At 45.2% G+C, this 10,347-nt stretch overlaps 1 protein-coding gene across 10 annotated transcripts in view; it reads left to right on the top strand.

Moving 5' to 3' along the window:
- The first annotated feature begins 725 nt into the window (after positions 1 to 725).
- Positions 726 to 10,347, top strand: part of Hydin (HYDIN axonemal central pair apparatus protein) — a 326,725-nt gene continuing 317,103 nt past the window's right edge. For all 10 annotated transcript variants that reach the window (XR_007592102.1, XR_007592103.1, XR_007592104.1 and 7 more), the window contains exon 1: positions 726 to 775. The gene's annotated coding sequence lies outside the window, so the exon portion shown is untranslated. The remainder of the gene's footprint in view (positions 776 to 10,347) is intronic.

The raw sequence follows: 10,347 nt of genomic DNA, 5'->3' as shown, positions 1-10,347 counted from the left end.
CCTCAAGAAAGCCATCCCTGACCACCCTGTCCAGCGACCACTGTGCTCAGCATTCTCCGTAATTTGACCACGGTACTATCTGTGACCTTGTGTTTACCAGAAACTCCTGGTGAGGTAAACTGGTGAAGCCTCCTTGGCAGTTACAATCTTTCAGTGCCTAGAATATTCCCTTGATAACTAATATTTGACCAATAATCATTGATCATTAGATATGATTTTTTTTTAATTGAACAAGTGATGGAAGATCACTAGTTAAAGTCGTTGGGAGGTGTCTTAAGGGCCAAGTTAAATAAACTCTGGGTAGAACATCACTTTGTTTTCTGTCTCAGAAAGGGAAGACGGGCTGATCCATCTGGAAATTACTCTTTCGGGATGACATGGGCTTTTGACTCCTTCAACACATAACTGGAGGACATTCCTGGACCTCTAGAGGAGGTCAAAGGACCACAGGATAAATACTCTAGAAATGGGGATCTAATGTATCTTGAAGAGGCAGGAGTTCACGGATATCATGTGAGAAGTGGCTTTGAAAACCTGAGAAAGGTCTGACTAAGAATAGCGTTGAGATGGGAGTGAAGTCTGTCCCAAGAAACGGTAAATAAAATGTATTGCTTCGCTACCTGGCGGTTGCTAGGGGTGCCCGCCTTTTCCAATCATCGCTTCTCTTGCTAGTGTGTGCGCCACTCAGCGGTTGCTGTGGCAACAGATCGCAACAAGATGGACGCGGCGGCGGCGGCGGCGCCTGAAAAAGCGGACCGCAAGAGGTGCCGAGACTGTGAGTTTAGACCCAGTCTCGGCGGGAAGTGGGGTGTGGGATTGACGAGGGATTCTGGGTGCGCAGAGGTCATTGGACCTCTCAATGGTCTTGGGGTGAAAGAGTAGAATTATGGGGACTGTTGAGCTGTCCCCCTGCCTGTCCTTGGTCCCAGTGTTCATCTCGTTAAAGTTATGGGATCTTTGATTTCTCTTCTTGGGATTCCCGCCTGGAAGCACCTTGCTTCCGACTTCAGCCTTGGGTAAATCCCTTCCAGTCTTTCCTCCATAGGAAAATGGATGGCAGGTCCTTGGCACTCCTTCAGCTGTTTTTGCCCACCTTCTCAAAATGACCCCGAAGATCAAATGCGTGGTCAATTAAAAGAGAGAGAGGGCGCGTGGGGAGGGGAGGAGAAAGAAGAAAAAGCGGGAGGGAGGAAAAATACGCAAGCTTGTTTTACTTGTGCGGTCCTGTGACAGGGCTGCGGCGGGTGACCACCTTTTCATGTTAGCGCTTCTGGCTCAGAAAGTGCCCCAAGTTTGCTGCTAGGGACTGGCCCTGTTTATGCCTGTGCGCCCTCAGAGCTCTGGGCTCTGTGTGTGCTTGAATTTCTCCATCCCCACCTCTGTTGGTTGTTTCTTTTTCATTTCGGAGCACTACAACCGCCGGCGTGTTAACTAGACAACTGTTTTTAGTTTTCCTTATCTTTACTTTTAAGCAACGGAAGCACCACTTCATGTCTACGACTAACTTGCTTTTCAGGAAGATTGTTAAAAACAAGATCTCCATTCTAAATGAGTGTACACAGGTGTATTCAAGGGTTACTGTGTTAGAACCAGACTTTAATTAAGGTCAAAGTTGAAAACAGTTTAAAAACAAAACAAAACAAAACAAAAGGGCCAAACTCATGCAGGATAACTCAAGAGCAACCCAACCAGCCATAGAACCACAAAAAAAACTTTAAATGTGGAACTCCTGAAGGAAATTCTATAACATTTATTAGTAGTTTTTCCATTTGCCGTCAAAAACCAGTGGAGGGTATGTGGGCCCACCCACTGCACCCTTGTTCTTTTGCATTTTGGGGTTCTCCAGTTCACAGCAGTTAATTCCAGGAGAGCATTGAGGGCTTGAGCATTGTCCTCATGGGGCTCACCCTTTGCTTGGGGTGGGGTTGGGTTCGGGGAGTAAGGGTTGGTGTCGGCTCTTTCTGTCATGCTTTCAGACCCCTGTGACTTCCACAGTCTCCATGGCTGTTCCTGCACTGTGCTCACCAGCAGTCAGGTCCGTTCGTCTTTGCTTTATGGCACAGGCCCACCTGTTAATAGACCTGCAAAGAAAAACCCAACCATGTTAAAAGTTACCTTTTTTGTTTTCTGATACATCTAAGTATGAGCCACGTGGTCTTCACCATCCCTAACTGTGTAGCTTGCCCTGAATACTGATCAATACTTGACATGATTATTCTTTATTTAAGACTTCTGTCTGTCTTTCTGATGGGAGGAGAGTGGTGATCACCTTATTTTTATCTCCCTGACTACATGTCAGATCAAGCAGTTTGTGACTGGTCATTAATGACAGCTGCCCTAACCTGGATCGCCTGTCTTTTAAAATGCAGGTGTCCTTTTTGTATAGATGTCTAGATATCCTGTGTAGCTTTAACTGTCAGCTCCGCTAGACTTGCCTGAGATGGGAGTCTTGTTTGTGTGCTTGTGTGCATGGCTGTGGTGAATCATCTTGGTTATTAACTGATATAGAAGAGCCCAGCCCGCTGTGGGCTATACCATTGCCTGCCAGGTGGCCCTGGGATGTATAAGAAAGCTAGCTAGGCATGAGCCTGCCAGAGAGCCAGCAAGCTGTGCTCCTCTATGGAGCCTGCTTCAGGCATCTGTCTGATGGACTGTCGCCTGTAAACCAAAAGAGAGCTTTCCTCCCTGCAGGTTGTCTTTGGTCATGGTAATTGTCAAAGTACCAGATGAGAAACTAGAGCATTGGGGGAACTGTACATACTCCAGATATTAATACATTGTATGCTTTGTTGAGATAAAATTAATATTTCCTCCCAGTATGTTGATCATAGTTAAGATTCAGCTGTGAACTTGACACAAACCATCTGGGAAGAGAGAACCTCAACTGCAGAATTGTCTCGATCAAATTGGCCTGTTGAGCATTTTCTTAATTACTGATCAATGTAGGCGGGACCAGCCCACTGTGGGCAGGTCTGAGCTGTAAAGAAAGCTAGTTGTACTGGGCAGTGGTGGCACACGCCTTTAATCCCAGCCCTCAGGAGGCAGAGGCAGGTGAATCTCTGAGTTTGAGGCCAGCCTGGTCTACAGAGCAAGTTCCAGGACAGCCAGGGCTACACAGAGAAACCCTGTTTTGAAAAAGAAACAGATAAATAAATAAATAAATAAATAAATAAATGAAGGAAGGAAGGAAGGAAGGAAGAAGGCCAGTGGAGCAAGTCAGCGAGCAGTAAGCTGCGCTTCTCCCCAGTGCCATTTTCAGTTCCAGCCCTGCGTCCTTGATGACGGAGTGTAGCCTGGAGGCCGAATAAACCCTTAGCTTTGGTTCAGAATTGTCTAGACTATATATTTTTTATAGAGTTGCATGTATTTGTAAATTTACAGTGACTTTTGAAATCAGGTAACTTGAGTTATTTTTCAAAATTGACCTGGATTTTCTGGCTTCTTTGTTTTTTTTTTTCTTTTTCATCAAATTCTGGATTCCACTCTTGATGCTTGTTTTAGGTCCCAACGGGACTTTGATTGGCCAACATGTCACCAACCAGCTGGCAGAATTCTTTTGTTCTAGCTAGATAGAGGCCATGACTAAGCATGGAGAAGCTCTTTAATGCTGGTCTCTGGAAGTTTCCACAACTTAGTGGTGGATGCTGTCTCAAATAGGTCAGGAAGAACTAACGTCTTGGAGATATTGAGTGCTCTAACAAAGTGGATCTCCTTCTCTGTAGGACCTCGTTAGCTCACTCATAATGTTTTGTAGTTTTAAACATACAGCTTTAATGCATATTTTATTATCTGTATATTTATGATATTGATTTTAACTTTCATTTACATTTTCACTTATTCTCTCTCTCTGTGTCTGTCTCTGTCTCTGTCTCTGTCTCTCTCTCTCTCTCTCTCCTCTCTCTCTGTGTGTGTGTGTATCAGCAGTCAGTTCTCTTCCACCCCGTGGGTCCTGGGGATCTGAATCCAGCCATCAGACTTGGTGGCCAGCTCCTTTACCCACTGAGCCATCTCCCTGGCCCTTCATGATAATTCGATAGTTTCCATTTTTCATTGCTGCTGTTCAGGGTTGTCACTGTCATAAAGGAAGTGTCTCCAAATGCATGGCCATATTTCATGAATTTTAAAATCATTATGAGAATTCCCCCACCCCACCCCCCCAAAAACCAACAAAAACAACAAAACAGAGCAGAAAGCCCAGGTGGTTCATGCCTTTAATCTCAGCACTCGGGAGGCAGAGGCAGGAGGATCTCTGTGTGGTTCAGGTCACTCTGGTCTACAGAGCGAGTTCCAGGACTGGCAGGGCTACACAGAGGAACCCTGTCTCATAAAACAAGAAGAAAACCAAATCATCATGAGACATCTTTACACTCAACGTTGCTATAGACCCGGGTCCTCTGGAAGAGCAGCCAGTGCTCTAGGCCACTGAGCCATCTCTCCTGCCTAGACTGAACTGTCTTTTCTGCCCTAGACCTGCTTTTATACTTAACATCTTCCACGCTTTCTGTCCTTCTTGTGTCTCAGTCCTCCCACCAGCAGCCACATTCTTTTCCACCTGCAGTACAGCTCCTTCAGTGGAACGATGCTAACGTGTTGTCCTCTGGTTTGCAGTTCCTCTGGGGTCTAACCAGATGCACCCTCCTTGGAGCTGCTGGAGCTTATTGGAGCTCCTCCCGTTTTCGTTCCTTGCTCATTTTCTTTATCACACGTGTTTTTCAGTTCTTTTGACGGTATCTGATCCTTGGGGTGCTGACTCACATTCATTTGGGGAACTCTGCCACCAATTTTCAGATACTACGTCTGTCTCATCTCCTTTCTTTGCCTTTCCAGAATGTTAGTGGCATGTTGCTAGGTCATTTCACTGCCACCTACACATCTCTTAAGCATCATTCTTTTACTTTTATCATTAAAAGAGAATTTCATACACATGTATACTGAAATATGATCATATCTATGCCATTTCCCCACAGCTTCCCATATTCCTCTTAACATTCTGCTTTCCCAACTTCAAATCTTTTTTTTTTTCTTTTTGATAACCCACTAGGTCCAGCTAGTGCTTCCCATAAATGCATGGGCATGGGGTTTCCAGGGTTCTCACTGGAGCATAGGCATGGGGTCCCCTACTCGAGGACAGCATGGAATCCCCCACTGGAGCACAGCCATGGGGTCCCCCACTGGGGCACAGCCTTGGGGTCCCCCACTGGGACACAGCCTTGGGGTCCCCCCCGGGGCACAGCCTTGGTGTCCCCCACTAGGGCACAGCCGTAGGGTCCCCCACTCGAGCACAGCTGTGGGGTTTTCCACCGGAGCACAGGACTCTGCTTTAATAACTGAATTTCAGCCTGCAATTTAGACAGAATTTCCAACAATTTATGGAATGGCCCTAAATCTACTTTATGCTACATATTTATGCAAGGGTCTTTCTTAGCATTGGCTACTATAAAATGAAACTATCAATCAACCCTGAACAACAGGGCAGAGGCTCTCTCCTGCATGCCAAACACCAGCCATGTTTTCTCTGCATGAAATTTCAAAAAGTCCATCTTAGAGCCATGCACATTTGCTTGCATCTTTAATAAGTGGTAAGACTATATGCATATCAAGGAGTTATTATAAAATGAATTTCTTTATGATGATCAGTGTATTGCGGGTTTATGTACCCACACACCTATGGTTGTGTGAAAATTTCCCAGGTGAAAAGGGTTTGCCAGGGAAAAATGTTTAAAGAGTCCCTGTTCTGTACCACTGGTTCCGTAGCACTCACTGTCTTTAGGAATAGGCATCCTCAGGCCAGCTGTGGGGACACAAACCTGAGAGCCCAGCGCTTGGGAGATTCAGGCAGAAACCAAAGCTCCTGGGCAGCATGGACTGCATCCAGAGAGTCGTTCAGCCAAATAAAGAAAAGATCCTGATGATGTGTGTGTGTCCTCAGAGGCCAGAGCAGGGGTCACGGCCCCTGGAGCTGGAGTTACAGGTGGTTGTATAAGCCACCTAATGCCGGTGCTTGGAACTGAACCCCGGTCCTCTGAGATCAACAGACATCTTCACTGCCAACTCAGCTCTCCAGCCCTTGGGGTGTTTTCTTAGTTTGTCTGATTTTTGTTTAATTATGGAAAGGAGTATAAGCCCGGCTGCGTTCTTGTGATGATTAGGAGTTTGACTCGTAGTTCGGTGCCTTCAGTTTTCATTAGGGTTTGTTTCCTTTTAATCTGCTGGATTCCCTTTCTGTGCGGAGTTTCTGCTGATTCTTTCCAGGGCGTTTTCACTCTCAGCCATGCTTGTTCATGTCAACTGCCAGCTGCTTGCCTCTTCGGAACAGTGTGCATGGGGACTTCTTTGGTGGCTGAAACGCAGGCCTCTGGAGGGTTTGCCTTTGTCTGCACTTGGCTTTTGGAGGAGCAAACTGCCTGGACTCTCTGTAAAGCAGAAATCGAATCTGGAGACTTGGGAGCTCATAGGTGATATAGTTTGGAATGCTCATGAATTGGAGAGTTAGCTGGTGACGCCAGGGTCCCAGGCACAATTTATTTCTTCTTTCAACCTCTCTTCTCTTGTCCGTGCCACTGAGACTTCATCTGTGTTCCACTGTGGATGGTCAGATAGAGCAGGTTTACTCTGTTCTGATTTACCTCAAAGGCAGAGTCTCCTCTCTGTCTGCACACTTTGAATGGGATTCGTCCTTCAGTCACAAGCAGAATGCAGTATCCCCTTGTCTAACAGATGACCTCACAGCTGTCTGCTCAGCTCTCCTCACCCATAGGGCTTTCCTTATATGTTGGCCTGTTTAACTCCCTGTGGGCGTTTAGCTCTTTGATACTTTGGGGACATTCAAAATGGTTTTGGTTTGTTTCTGCTTGAGACAAGTAGCCCTGACCACCCTAGAACTAACTGTGTACTGAGACTGGCCTTGAACTGTGGGTCTAACCTGCCTGTACCCCATGAGTGTGGGGATTCTGGCTTCCCTCAATTAGCCAGGCCATCTTAGAAAACAGTTTATTTTTTAAAGATTTATTTTTTGTGTGTGAGTGGGTGTGTTTCTGCATGCATGTCTGTGCACCATGTCTGTCTAATGCTCAAAGAGACCAGGGGAGGGTGTTGGATGCCTTGGAACTGGAGTTACAGATGGTTGGAAGCTGTCATGTGGTTGTTGGGAATTGAACCCAGGTCCTCAGGAAAAGCAGCCAGTGCTCTTAAACATGAGTCAACGCTACAACCTCCACTGATTTACTTTTTAAGTTAAGTCTTAAAGGAATTACATGCCATTTTTATACACGTGCACATAATACTTAGCATTACTTTTGTATTTTAGCACGATAACGTAAATGCTTTGTGAAAAATACCATAGAAACACACACATGAAAGACTTTTTTCTTCCTCTCCAGTTCTCAAGCCCAGTCCCTAGAAGTAACCAAATTTATTAATTTATGTATTTATTATTTTTTGAGAGCATCTTTGTAAGTTACTTTTGTTTGTTTCTTTGTTTTGTTTTTTTGAGACAGGGTCTCTCTTTGTAGCTCTGACTGGCCTGGAACTCACTGTGTAGACCAGGCTGACCACAAATTCACAGCGATTCATGTGCCTCTGCCTCCCGAGTACGGGGATTAAGGACATCTGCCACTATAGCTAGCATGGGGCCGATTGCACACTTAGGTGTATTGACCATTGTCATGGACAGCAAAGCTGGAAAAACCAATCGCACACTTAGGTGTATTGACCATTTTCATGGAAAGCAAAGCTGGAAAAACCAATCGCACACTTAGGTGTATTGACCATTTTCATGGACAGCAAAGCTGGAAAAACCAATCGCACACTTAGGTGTATTGACCATTTTCATGGACAGCAAAGCTGGAAAAACGAAGGTTTTGCAAGTGCCAACTGAAGACCGTGCCCATTTCGACAGAGAGCTGTTTTCTGCTTGTGTAAGGTGGGCGTACTCTCGTCTCTGCTACATCTCCTGTTGCGAACCCGAGGGCCTGTCTGCAAAGCTCTTCGAGCTGTAGTGCCTGGAAGGTATTCAGCGTCCTAACAGCTGATGTGAAGTGGTTTGTTTGAAGGAATTGCAACAGTATCTCTGGCTGTGTGAGACTGGTCCATGCAGTATCTGTCACTGAACAGTGTGTGAGGGTCGTGGGCACACGGCACAGTTTTGAGGCTGTTTCTTCAAGCACTCAGAATGTGAAAACTCTCCTCAAGCTTGAAAGCAACCCACAGAGCTGGTTGGCTTTGGAAGGGATGGTTTAATTGGTCCACATTTGGGATTGCTTAGTGAGTCTTTACCCTGGGTATGTGGATTCTAGCTCCACGGGCATCATTAAGGGAGTTAGTGTCCATAGCCTTCTTTGTTGGATTCCCACTGGGATTTGAACCGCAGAGGTTAAAGGTCACTGCTTCATCTGTCTTTGAATGCGGTGAACCATAACCCTCCCGTTAACCATGTCACCACCATTATCAGTGAGGAAATGATAGCTAGCCCTGTCCTAGGAGCAAACTCTTCCTCTCAAATGACCCTGAGATTGCTTCCTCATTAATACCACAGAAGCACTTAGCATCTGGCTCTTCACAAGCAAGGATGGGGCTTGAAACGGGGCAGAAATAATTGTAGGCTCGTGACTGGAAGGATTTCGGGTTGCATAGAGGAGGATAAGTGAGGGATTGATCTAGTACACGATGCCCCCAGTTTAATTTGAAAAACCACACAGGTTTTCCATTTCGTGGAGGATTTAAGTGCCTTTAGGCCTTTGATTTTTTTTTTAAAGGTCCATATTTATCCCTTGAGGTAATGAAGGAGGAAAGTGAACTTTAAAGTGTTCTGCCCTTGATTAAAAAGCTTGTGGGGAACTGTATGATGCTGTTAATGTAGTGGTCTTCATGTTAGATCAATTATCCAAAGTCCACTGGACCGAGTGTAGGAAAACTGTGTGAAAAGGCAGAAGAGATATCTCTGAGGGAAGGGACTCAGAGAGGAGACGGAGAGACTTTGGGGAGGATGTAATCTATGAGAGGGGGATAAAGAAAAGAAAAGCAATCTCTCGCAACTTCACTGGCAGTTCATAATAAGCTATCTAAAGTGTCCTCGGTGGAAGGCAGGGCGGTGATCGGATTATGTCTGCGTCTGGTTTTTATTAGCTTAGCCTGGCATCCTAACCCAAAATTGGGCAACTTTACCTGAATCATCATCATCATCATCATCATCATCAATAAACAAATCACTCAAATTTACTGCAGTGGCACAGATGAATCTCTAATTAAATAAATTTCAAGGTTAAGCTGTTTTTATTCATGCCTGAGAACAATTCCAACACTCACCGCTTCTAAAATGTCAGCAGGACAGGCATGGGAGCCCATACCAGGACAGCAGAAGCTGGAGTTCATGAGTGCCACAGACAAGTCTCACAGCACCCTGGAATGTGCCTGGGAGTTCGTTAGAGGTGATTTGTCTCACGGGAAGCCGCCAGGGTTTGGCATGAAGTGGAAAAGACTCTGACCTGCTTCAATCCTCATATAATCCCCTTTACTCTCGAGGACTCCAGCTTTAATAAAAAGGAATAACCAGAGGATGTAATCGAAGAACACTAATTAATAATTTGAGCTCTTTCAGAATGAGGTTCTGTAATAAATCGTAGGCTGTCAGTTGCTAAATCATGAAATATTGCAGAGAGAGAAGGGATGCCACGCTCTTCCACAATGCGGCTTGTTATGGTAAAGCCGTTGGTGGCAGGGACTTGGTGTTGGTTAATCGCTTGTGTTTTTACATTGCTGTTTGTAATCACAATTAAACAGATGGTTCTGAAAAAGCTAGTGTGGCCTCGATAATTAAAACCAGTGCAAACCACTCCTTCCTCCTCCTAAGATACAATTACACTGAATAGAATCCCATCGCCCGGGGCATCTTGAGAAGAGTTGTCACTGGTGCAAGATTACTGTTCTGCCCTGAGCCCTGGCATCTTGACCCCTCACAAAGCCTAGAGCTTTGCAGCTGGCCGAGGGCTTCCAAATAGACATGACTTACCCCTCCTCTGCTTTCTCTGCAAATCTTATTCCTGCCACGCGTGGATTAATAGATTTTTAAACGGGATCTTTGGAAGAATGTCTTACAGCCATCGGGTGCATGTGTCTGAACTCTGGAGTTTGGCTGGCACACGAAAGTTCTCAGGGGTATGGGAAAATTCATCCTGTTTCTCTTACCAAGAAACTAATACGGATGTGGTTTTGCTTAAAAGAAGAAAAAAAATTTCATTTCATGGTGTGTTACTTTTTTTCATTTCTATAACAAATGCCTGGCAGAAATTATCTTTTTTTTTAAATATAATTTTTTTATTGAAAAAAAAAAGATTTCCGCCTCCTCCCCGC

Source organism: Alexandromys fortis, unplaced genomic scaffold (genome assembly GCF_014885135.2).
Source record: "Alexandromys fortis isolate MF-2015 unplaced genomic scaffold, M_Fortis_MF-2015_v1.1 scaffold_1, whole genome shotgun sequence".
Taxonomy (NCBI): Eukaryota; Metazoa; Chordata; class Mammalia; order Rodentia; family Cricetidae; genus Alexandromys; species Alexandromys fortis.
The sequence above is the reverse complement of the archived record's forward strand: the minus strand, read 5'-3'. Positions and strand labels throughout refer to the sequence as shown.